This window comes from Platichthys flesus, chromosome 1, assembly GCF_949316205.1.
Source record: "Platichthys flesus chromosome 1, fPlaFle2.1, whole genome shotgun sequence".
Classification (NCBI taxonomy): Eukaryota; Metazoa; Chordata; class Actinopteri; order Pleuronectiformes; family Pleuronectidae; genus Platichthys; species Platichthys flesus.
Genome location: NC_084945.1, coordinates 21,475,505 through 21,487,962, shown reverse-complemented (window position 1 = coordinate 21,487,962; position 12,458 = coordinate 21,475,505).

Sequence of the window (12,458 nt, the reverse complement as noted above, 5' to 3'; positions counted from 1 at the left end):
GAACGACACAAAATCAAATACACACGATGTGAATAAAAGATCAACAGCTACTCTGCTGTTATTCATGATGCATTCTGAACTGTGATATTAACCCAGATCATGGTATTTGACTTGTATTGTGCAAATGTAAAATACATGATAAAACAAATGAATTAAAACGAACATATTATATAAGTGACAGCTGTAGAAAAATTACTTAAATCTCGAAAAAGTAGTCTGAACTCTTCATACATTCAGGGTAAAGTGGATATTTGAAATGTGTTAAATAAATCATAACAAATTAATTCATCCTTGAAACAGAAGTATCAGAAAGCACTGAGACTAGTTTATCATAAACCACAGTTTTCGAGTCCAATATATTGGTATACTATGTACAAGTGAAACAAATAATTCTCTAGTCATAAAATCAATGTTGTGTTGAAAGAATATACCATAACATTGGCAAGATCCACATTTTTTATCTGGTTTGTGGAAAATCAAAAGCATTAAACAATGGCACAAGTAGCCCAAGACTCTTTAGGCTTAAGGTTATATTTTGGTCATTGTTGAGTTTGTCCAATCCAAAGAGAAAACACTGTGTCGGAGATTGACTGTTAATCTCACTGCTGCTCATGAGTGGTTCAGCAGAACCAGAGATTTCCATACTACACCTTGTCCTGTTTAAGCTTAAGGAAGTGAAATGTTTGCATAACAACATAAATGCACAATTTGGAATCAATTCTAGAGAAATCTTAGTCGAGCTACCTTCTTCAATTTGAATCCATGTCTGTGAAGATATTAGGGAATGGCAGTCTTCAGCTGCCTTCAGACGTTCTCCCTGAACTTAGCTGAACGCTACTTGGAAGCGCTGAATGTTTGAATCACTCAATCATTGTCTGAAACACCTGAACCGGACATTAAACAGGAATTTAGCCTGCCAGCTCCCTTCCAAATCCGTGTGATGTTCGATTGAGCCTTTGTGTGAAGAGAGAGGTTAATTGTCCGGAGAATTCACAGCGAGCAAGTGGGCGTGTTGATGATGTTTGTATCGTTTCCGCCGCACGCCTGACTCAGGCGCCATCGCTTGGACTAAACCAAACAGTGGGGAACACATTTCACACGGTACAATGTACAGAGCTAATTCTCTGGACAGAGATCATGGAAGCAGCTTTATGGACCTTGACAACACCGAGCAAATGCGTGCAAAGTTTTTAAAAAGGGTATTTCAGTTACTGCTTAAACCACCAAGCAACACACACACACACACACACACACACACACACACATACACATACACATACACATACACATACACACACACACACAGTTACTTGTCAGTTTCCCATGTTGCTTTTGTTAAACAACCAACCTGTTCCAAGGGAGCCATAAGGCACAGTGGTCTGCCAGCATAGCGGCCAACCTCATCCAAAGATAACACACTGCTCAGCACCCAGATCACCACAGCACTTCCTCCACTCCCGTCTCAGCTTTGATGGACACAAATCAAATGTGGGCCTTCAGAAACAGAACATGGTAAATGGAAGAAACTCAAATTTGCTTAATGTGACATCTTCCCTTCTTTAATCAAAGTAACGTGATGTTAAAAAGGGGTTGCTTAGTAAAACTATGTAAGATCAAATCTATTCCAGACCGCAGTGCATGCTTTAAACTGGCAAAATCCAACATGCAGCAGGAGGAAGAATGTGTGTGTGTGTGTGTGTGTGTGTGCATGTGTCAGAGAGAGAGGAGGCGGAGAGAGAAAACATGAAGCTTTTAAACCTGAGATTGAGTGCAGCCTCCATCTTTCAAGAACTCATAAATTAATCACCAGACGGTGAAAATGCCCAAACATACACATGAAAGTTAGATGCTGCACCAAGTTTTGTGTGTCTGTGAGAATTTGTGTGTGCGTGCATGTGTGTGTGAGTTTGTGTGTGCAGACAGGGAGGGAGAACATATAGAGGCTGTGTCTGATCCTTGACTGGTAATTAAGCTTATAACTTTACACACTTGCATGCACACAAACCCCCCACGTAAACACAGGCACAGGCAAACACACACACACACACACAATCGGAGTTAACAGCTCATACATAAACCCACAGTTAGCAAAATGAAAGTCCATGCTCTTTGTCTTGCTTTTACATTCACACACACACACACGCACACACACACACACACACACACACACACACACACACAAACACACGCGCACACACACACACAGAGGGCACAGGCCATCTTCTAGGCCTGTCAGATTAGAGAAGGTCCTTAATTTGTGTGACTCAGTGGAGTTTCGCTGGCTAATGAGATTGGGCTAATTGGTATCGTTACTGTAATCTCCTGAGGCGCAGGACAACACGTTTAAACATATACCCACTGATCACACTTAAAACCTGCCAGCAATGCTAAAGGTCATTAGTGGCTGTTTCCATTTCCAAAGACATGCAGTGTAACAGGGAGGGGAGCGCATTGCAACACAGTGGAAGTTCACCAGGGTTAAACAAGGTAAAACATTCATTTGCTAATTCTAGGATGCATGTTGCCAAAAGAAAACATGCTGTAATTACACAGGGAAAAAAACGGAACAAGCTAAAGTAACACTCTCAGACATAACCATGGATCTAACTGTGCAACCCATTTTCCAGGCAAATTAAAGCATGTGTTGTTGCGCCGAACACTTAATTTGGCAAATTCTCCTATAAACGGATGAAACCTTAAGTTTTTAACCCCAGTTAATTTGAGTTTAACCATTTAGTTATAAATGATTTACTGTATTTATTTAATTTCTCTTTTTTCTTAAAATGGTCAAACCATAAGCTGAATTAGTCAGGCAACATAGCTGAACTTTTAATTACCTTTCAACACATTTCCAACAAATCTATGTGAGCCGGGAACCAAAACCAATTTAAATCAAGCACAATCACGACTAATGACCAAATGACAGGTTTATTTATGGTAACTGCTATACGAATAGGGAGAATATTATGAATGTACAATATGTTGAAATGAAATCATATCATGCATCTGTCTTGTACAGGTCTTGCAACAGTACGTGCAAGAATCCTCTCCTAGACTCAAAGCCTTCCAGGGTCACCTGGGGCCTGCAGTACATGTTCTCACCATGTTCATGGGGGTTCCTACTTACATGGACTACAGGTTTATAAATACTCCTACCCGTTGCCAATGCAGAAATGGACTTTTCCCAAAGGCATTAATAACTTACAAATTAACAAGCTCAAGATATATTAAAAGTTCATCACTTAAATACATGTCTTTTATTTTTATTTATTTCCAGGTCCTAATATGATGAATGTAGAGCAAGGCCATCAGCATACGTAGGCTATCAGTCTCCCTTTTGGCTCGGGCCGGGGGGAATGGCATGAGGCTGACAGAGTGAAACAAGAACAGTAGCTAATGTTAGCACTGATGTTAGCGTTAGTATTAGCATTAGCAGTAGAGATGAATGGAGCGCCTGGCAGCCACGACTCATCTGTCCACAACTAGAGACAGGTGGGCCCTTAAGCCGGGCCTCAGGTTACGTGGAGGAGCCACAATGTGCGTCACATATTCACAAACGCACACATTGATACGCACGTTGCACAGCGGGAACAATTTATTTATTTTAGGCAATTTCAAAAGCACACTCTTTGCTGATGCTTTTATTAAAACTAATGAATGACAACAAATTATTTCATTTCATATCTTTTATGCACACTCTTATTTTGCTCACATATTTACGCAAACGATCAAAGCAATAATTGAAGTTTGACTCCAGAGTTTTTACTGTAAAGTCAGTAACAGAGCAGCGATATTCTGCATGTGTCACAGGGCTGATGCTAAAATATGTAGGGGAAGTTTGCTTTAGCACTGTGAGGGGGAACCTAAGCTCTACCACCTGTTTGCCAGATCCAGAGGCTTTATTGAATATTCTTATAAAATCAAAAAAGGGGGAAGAGAAATCAAAGCATTTCCTGGCTGCCTGTGGCACAGCTTCTAAAGACCGGGCCTATTTTTAGGTTTTGACCTAAAGCAGCAGCCCTCTCTTTAAACCTCACAAATGTGAACCCAGATGTTGCTGGTACAATAAAAACATGAGGCCATCAAACCAGCATGTATATTTAACTGTTCAGTCCCTGGCTTGGCTCTGTGTGGCAGGTGACAGGGATGGATACATGCATTTAAAGGAGAGTTTATTAGCTTCTCAACACAAAAATAGAATCGCAGTGTGAGAGAACAAACTCTATAGGAGCCGGGAAGTACAATTAAAGAGAAAGTGAGAGCAGGAACAATTGGTACCCGACTGTGATGTGACCAACTTGACTGGTCTGCGAATAGGTTGATGGATTTTGTGTGTTGTCATAATTAACTCATAAGACTGTCACAGCCCTCCCTCCTCTGCTTCAGATGATGTTTACCGAGGGATCTGGGGCGAGATGCCATGTTTGCTGTGCAATCAGATCTGAGCTGGAATGTGGGCAGGAGGAGCGAGGGCAGGCGCAGGCCTCTCTTCCTGCCTCACTGGCTGGGTGGCTGGCTGACTGCTGGTGGGTGGATATCTGGAAAATAAGGACCTAGCCCTGAGTGCTATTTCTAAACCCCCTCCACCCAGAAACACACACACTTACCCCCCACCTGTTTCCTTGAATCCCCATCCGATGAGTACACAAACAAACTGCCCCCTCATGGACACAGCTCCATCTATTCCTCCTCAAGAAGTGCGTCCCTAAATAAAGCCTGGCTGCCGTCGAGGCATCATGGGTTTTACGGGAAGTGCATCCTCAGCGTGCAAAAATAGAGAACATAGTTTCACAAAGTTCACACTACAGTCGTACACGTATAAGTCTTGGCATCTCCTCGTAAAGTAATGAGCTTAAAGCTACTGTTTCAGAGCATAGCATGGCCACTATTGACGACTGGAATCTGAAACAGGTATGTGCTCTTTCAAGGATTTATACTGCGATTTAGATAAATTAAATCTAGGATTTAAGATATTACAAATATAAGATGTATATATATTGGTACTTCAACCCCTGTGACCCTAGACACTTGTATTTCAGTCAGATAACTGTATAGAAAATGTACCTTTACAGTTAATACAAATTAAAATTCCCTTTTAAAACAATAATGACTGAATGATTACAAAAGATCATGGAGTTCTTTAGATCTCTTAAAAAATATAACAAGTAATTAATATAAAATCGGAATAAGAAATCTTAAATCTGAATCAGATCTTCCCAAAATAATAAAGAGAGAATTTATTTCTGATTTAGCATTGATTTTGGAGCAGCCTCTTGGATTTCTTTATAAATATATGTTGTTTTTACTATTTAAACGTTAATAAGCTAACTCCTCCACAGCAATATTACACGCTGTAAACCTTTTTCTTCTTCCCACTCATTTGACAACTGTCATATTTGAAGGTTTTAAAGGGATTCGACATCCGAGCGAGTGATGACTGAAGCCGAAAGGAAATGCGGAGAAAGTGAGACTGGGAGAGTGAGGGAGAAAGGACGGAGAAACCGGGAGAGAGGGAAAATGAGATCCATTGTAAAAGCCAGTCTTGTTAGCACTGCGTCACACGAGCGTCCATATTTCATCTCCAGGTCTGTTACCTGACCCCGATGTGTCACAAGCTCTGGACTGTTCCCTGGAACACGAGGGCTTCTCTGGTAACCCCGGGCCCTCTGTACCCCCATCTCCCCGAAGTCCCAGTGAGTGTTAGGCAGTACTTTACAGCCTCTGAGAGGGAACTAAAGACCTCTGAGGATTGAGATGAATTACAGCCGGGGGAGCTCCTCTAACGAAGGGCGTCCAAATTTACAGCTTTGCCAGCTTTCTTAACTTCATGGATGGAGATAAAGCAGGCCCTGGTTTTGACAGAGCCCCACTAAGAGCACGGGGAGGGGGAGCGGAGAGACGGAAAGTAAGACAGAGGGAAAGGAAGACAAGGCTTAGTTTCTCAAAGAGAATCTAATGAGTTAAAATATATGAAGCAGAAGGGCCCTTGTTATTCTCTCCCCTGACAAGAGAAACGGCAGCTAAACGTCAAGTAATATTTATTGCGATCAACAGTCACTGAGAGGTTATGGACACAAAGGCCCTGACTGCACTCACTAACTATTTTGTGAGACAGAGAGAGAGAGAGCCGTAGCATGAAACACACCTTTCTTTCTTTCTTTTTTTTTCTTTTTGGGGAGATCAGTCGGTTTAAACGCTTGTTAAATCAGTGAGGTTTGAAAAAAAAAGAAAAAAATAGAGGAGAATAAATGCCTTTCGAGTGCTGTCTAAACCTGAATGAAAAGCCCTTTGTAGTTCACCCTGTTGGGTTTGTAAAAACAAATGCATGCTACATCAAGCCAATCATTTATCCCCCAGACAAAGATCAAACTAATATTGACTGAAAAACACCTGAAAGACGAGACAGTGAATGCTAATGAGGGGGGGCCTTCTGAGCAGCTAATCACAGCGAGCCTCATTTCAAGAGGAGTGGGTGGGGGGGGGGGGGGGGGGGGTAAGAGAGGGGGAGAGGTGGGAGAAAGCCATCTTCATAAACATATCCTCATTTTCCAGGAGCACGGGATGGTGCGCAGGGTCGGGGCTGCAGCCAGACTCCTATAAGAACTGTGAATTGTATATCAGCCTCTAAAGCTGGCACTTTAATCCTATTTGCATTCATATGAGTATGGCTGCATCCTGGGAGCCTTTATCCTTAGATTTGCCCATTTGTATGCCCCTGTGAGTGCAGGAACTCTGTGCACGATACCGGTATCTGAATGTCTCTCACATCTTTCGGGCCAATTTCGCTGGCGCATGCAGCCACAACCAGTCACTGGCTGGAGAGGCAGTGGGAGAACTTATTGGAGAATGGTACAAATGAGTAAACATGGCGACTCCTGGGCAGGTAATGGACTCTCGTGTGCACACATGCAGACACAAATGCACAGGTCTCATCCGCACATACAGGGAGGGGTTGGGGAGGCGGCGGCGGCGGCGGTGGTGGTGGTGGTGGTGGTGGGGGGAGAGAATTAAATACTTCTAGTGGTTCCCTGGTGAAGAGAGCCACAGGCTTAGCTCCACACCGGCTGATTTGTGAATCTCTTCTCCTTAAACAGCTCTGTGCCTCTGTGCACACGTTGTGCCGGGCGCAGGGGGAGCAGCGCTCTCGCCCATTTACACATTAATAAACCTCCAGAAACATTTATTAAATGCTGGGAGAATAGACAGTATTTACATGTGAAACTCCAGAGGACACAGGTCTGTTTTGGCAGGGGCCACACCGCGGGCCCCTGTGGTCCCTGCAAATCCTCCGCTGCGCAAGGGGGGGCACGATAATAACATCCTCCGTCCAATTACTCCTGCTGCCAATATCACTGGTTGTGATGGAGAGGAACACACTATTAACCCTGTTAGCATTATCGACACAAGCGCCGCACCTCAAATCAGGACTCTATTAGGGTGATGATGGAGGTGATTATCAGAGAAACCACAGGACCACAGGAAGCATGAGTCAAACATTTTAAATATGTTCTGTTATTTTAGCAATTATTCAAATGTGTCATACAATAATAATAACAAAACCTTTCCCTGATTCAAATTCCAGTTATTCTCTCATGTAAGCCACATTATTTGCCTTTATCAATATTAATGGTAGGCTAAAAAGGCAACCACACGGCACAATCTGCAAATATAATGCCCCACCTTATCAATTCATAACACAGGGCTGCTAAACTGTCAGAAAAATCTGAAGTCACACTTAACCGAGCCCAATACCTACTATTAAGATGGCTCGACATAACAGGACGACTGCCAATAATTGTACATAAAGATATGGAAAAGCCACAGTCCAGCTATGAATATTTCATGAATTCCGACACAAAGAGCATGCTAAAAGGATCAAAGAGAAAAACGGGGGAAAGGAGTCAACGTGAACATCCAAACAATATGCAAGAATCCCGACAGTATAGGTCACATGCAAAAAGACCGGGGTCACACTGAAATTGTCCATCAGTCAGACAAGCAGAACTGATTTGGATGCTAAATAATGGTTTAGATATTCAAAAATTCCATATATATGCGAAAGGCTTCAGTGCACCCTGGATCTGGCCTATCAGAGTGCTGCCCTGCCACCACGCTCCCTCATGCAGACCCACGCCATGCCTCTGATCCGACGACTAACACACTCAGACACACTCAGACACACACACACACACACGCAGATATGCAGACATGCAGACAAGTAGATATCCAGACACATAGTACATGCACATACGCACACACACACACACACTCTTCTTTTGCAAAAAGACATAAACACAAACATATATTATTCACTTACTATATGTGTCTCACATCAAATAAAATACACTGTAGAACTAAATTAGGTTTATGATAATATTTAATAATTGACTTGTTAGGTTTTAATTTATCAGACTGGATAAGGAGATTGAACTTTCCGAAATATGTGTAAACAACTTCATTTTGCAAATTTTGTGCACACATTCCCTGCGCCACCCCTATGTGCAAATATGAAAGAAACAGGTATGTGTGTGCTATTCAATGTAATATGTTTAACAATAGAAGAGAGCTCTGGTATATTTTGCACTCCTGTGTCCTGCAGGTCCATGTCCATATGGTTGAATGTCTGCTCTCAGCTTTTAAGGTCAGGACAAAAAGGCAAAAAATAAACCAATGTTGCAACAAAATGTCCAGATTCTTTTGTATCTGTAGTTTTCAAAACAACACCATCAATGGACAATTTATACAAGGCAGTGTCTTAAAAACACAACATGGTGCCACAATTATATTGTGATCATCTGCTCATTCAAAGGGGGCCGGCTCGTTGTGATTGTCATATGCCACTTGCCATTGAAATGTGCATTTCATGTCTCTCATCTCATTGAATGTCAAGCATCTCTCATTGAAGGAGGCAAATCCATCTGATGATTTTTCCGCCCCACTCAAATGGAAATGCTGCATGTGACAAAACAGTGGTATTAACATAATAAAGGAATTCCACTTAGAAAAAACCTCAACATCTGCCGGGTTGGAGGGAGTAATGGATAACATTTCTTTGAATCCAATTGATGGATCTGATGGCGCTTAGACAGTCATTCACATCACAATGTCTCAGGAGAGGCCAATAATAGGAACATCATGGGATTAATCTCAACACTCTCGACTCAGACGAGACAAAATATGCATGGGCCCAGAGGATCTGAAAAAGACGCTGTTATAAACAAATTTGTTTGAGAGTTTTCTCTTTTTTCTCTCTTTATACAATGAAGCCCGGGACACAGGACACTGTGGTAAGACATGGAGAACACCCAGAGAAACAAGCGGTGGAATAAGACACAGAAATCTGTTATATTTATTGAGATCAGGAAATAAAGTTAGAATATTTACAAAACCCCGAAAAAGCTGATCAGAAAAAGTCTTTGTAAAGTTCAGACACACTCACAAAGGGAGTGTCGGAGGTAATGTTTCTAATATCAAAAGATAAACACATCTCCCAGTCAGTGCAGAACCATTAAACAACTTTGTATTGTGGATGTCATCCAGACTATATTAACTAATATGATAAATGTAAATTAAAAAAAATATTTTTTAGCATTAATGACATTAGATCTCTGACAGTTTTGCTTCGTTGCTGCATTGTATAGCTGTGTGGAGCACTATCTGCCACATGCTCACATCTTCGCACATAAAGTTTTTTGTTTCCGCTGCAGTTGTGCACGTACCCACAAAGTGGCATGCACCGCAGCTCTCTCACACACATGAACTTTCCCTCTTTGGTCCTGACAGTCGATCATGAGCGTGCACGTGCAACCCCACTACCGCCATAGATTGAATGAATTCTGTGGGATATGCTGTATATATTTATGTATTCAAACATTTCTTTAAGTTAGTTTCCATATTAATAATCTAAAATCTAATAAATATATACTATGATTGAGTGGAGAGTAGGAAAAACACAGTCAGGGATTTACACTAGTGTACACTGAAGACAAATATTTGAGTTGTTGGGTTAAAACATGCCTCACAGCGAGGTCTTGGTAACTCTACAATAGCCACAGGCAGTGTGCTAGATTTGTGAGATGTTTTCTTTCAACTGGCTGCAGAAATCACAGTGGATGCTCACAGGAGTGAAGCGAGAGCCAAAGTTCACTTCTTGATGTGAACTAGATTGAGATCACATTAGTTATCATCAATTGCTTTTTTTTTATTTCCTGCAGCTTGTGACCACTGTCAGCCGCCTCTTTAGAAGAGATTAGTCTTATTCATGTTTAATTCCGGTGATACAACACTTCTTTTTGATGCCGTCGCTCGGACCGGCCTGACGACTTACGACAGAGGGAAGAAATCAAAGGGAATAACAGACATGTTTAAAATGTGGGGATGATCCGGCCGACCGAGGTGCAAACCACGACCTGAGTCTGATGGACAGATGATTCCTTGTGAGCTGACCTCCAAGACAAAGGTTTAATAATAAATACACGTTGTCTGAATTAAAAAGACACCGGCCTACATTTTTAATGTAAATGTATTTCTGCATGCAATTAAAAATGAATGATCACAGGGCTCACCGGCGCACGGACATGGGGCCTCTCCTCAGCTGTTAGACCGTGGGGAAGAGGGGCTGAGACCTCCGTTAGGCCTGGACTAGAAGAAAGGGGGAGCCGGGGGGGGGGGGGGGGGGGAGTTTGCGGAAAGAGGGGATACGAGAGTGCTGTCTAGGGAGGTGTATACCTCTACAGACCCCACTCTAAAGACTGTCCAACCTGTACAAATAACCATGGAAATCTCTGGCTGGTGATTAACGTGCTGGCTGGAGGTTTAAATCACTCCGGGAGAGAGATGGCCCAGTGTTTGACTGTGTGATATACTCCCGAGCAGAGCTCCTCTGATGGGAGGAACATTACTGATGGGAAACTAAAATGAGATTGCAGAGAGCGGGGGCAGGAATTAGGGCTGACCTGAATGGGTCTGGGGGTAACATGGAGGCTATCACATTAACCTGACGGGGGCTCCTTTAATAGGGTCCAGGGCTTAAACTGATATATCAATTTCCCTCCATGTGGACGACTTCAAAGGCCAGGGCTCATTCTCGCCGCTTGTGTTGGTCCCTCATCAATCTCTGGCTGCTGTTGGCATCATCACCTCCAGCCTGAGACAAGCCAGGATAAAGATCAGCTCGACGTTGGCTATGACCAATCGGCCGCTTTGTCCCAACTGTCTACTGGTGGTCAGAGAAAGGAGATTGCCCCTTCAAAAAAAAGTTCCACTTGCTTTCTTCAGTGTTTGTGCACAAGCCCCAAGGTGGAAAAATGCATGGCAACGCAGTAAATTGGTTTCAACATGCAGGTCAATCAAACACAACACTAATCAGTTTCAGTATCACAGAATGATTGTAATTATAATCACGGCTGACAAACAGTTTCCAATCCGTGTGTGCTAACGTCACAATAATTACCCTTGTCGCACTAAATGTGTAATTTAGCAACACAAATCATGGCGTTTACCTCTGCTGACAGCTACAATGATAAAGATTCAGGAAAAGCGTGGCAGAGCACCCTCCAGTTCATCCCCACTGTTTGTATAGAGAGAGAGAGGTTGTTTTTTTTTCTTCCACCAACAGAGACGCAACAAACTCCTTTCTTTCCGCTAAACTCTCTGTTCTCAGAAATCATATCAAAAAGCCTCTCTCGCAGTGCAAGCCCTCCAGGGTTCTGATGTCACTTCCACTGTAACACTCTGCTGATGACTGACACGTGCTTCACATGAGCGCGAAGAGTGAAAAAAACGCACATACACACACACCTAAAAAAAACATACACACTACACACACCCTTTTTGTTTTAGACGACATCGCCGACTTTACGCTAACTTGTTTTGTCAAAACAATTCCCGAAGAAATTAAACGACGCATTACTCGCGTCAAACCTGAAACCCAGATCTGCCACAACAAACCTAATCCGGTTTGAGCAGCCCGTGTGTTGTGGTGTCCTCGGAGTGTGCGTGTTTCTCTCACAACGTAGCTTAGGTTTCAGGAAGTTTTAGGCCTGGAGTCAGTCAGACGACACGAAAACAAGGGCCCTGATAGCGCTGTTAATGGCCATGTGTTAACCCTATCGAAGGCAGGGAAAAACCTCTAAGAGTTACTAGAAAGTGACGTGAGAACAATGTGTGCAGGAGGAAACTAAACAAGATCCTTCATTCATCGACTGGAGCAAGGAGGGGAACAAAAAACAGCTCGTCTCGAATGTTTCTGAGTGTGAGAGCGCTCCTGTGAGGGGAGGCCTGCATGTGAAGGAGCAGAATTAGGTGCGATTAGAGGAGGTGCAGGGGAGAAAAAACAAAGTCCCCATTTGTCACCCGGCTCCTCTCAGCTCCCACCTCGTGATCAGAGGCATCATTTAGACGAAGAACAAAAGACGGCAAATATTTTTGGAAGGAGCGGGGGGAAAAATAAAGGGGGC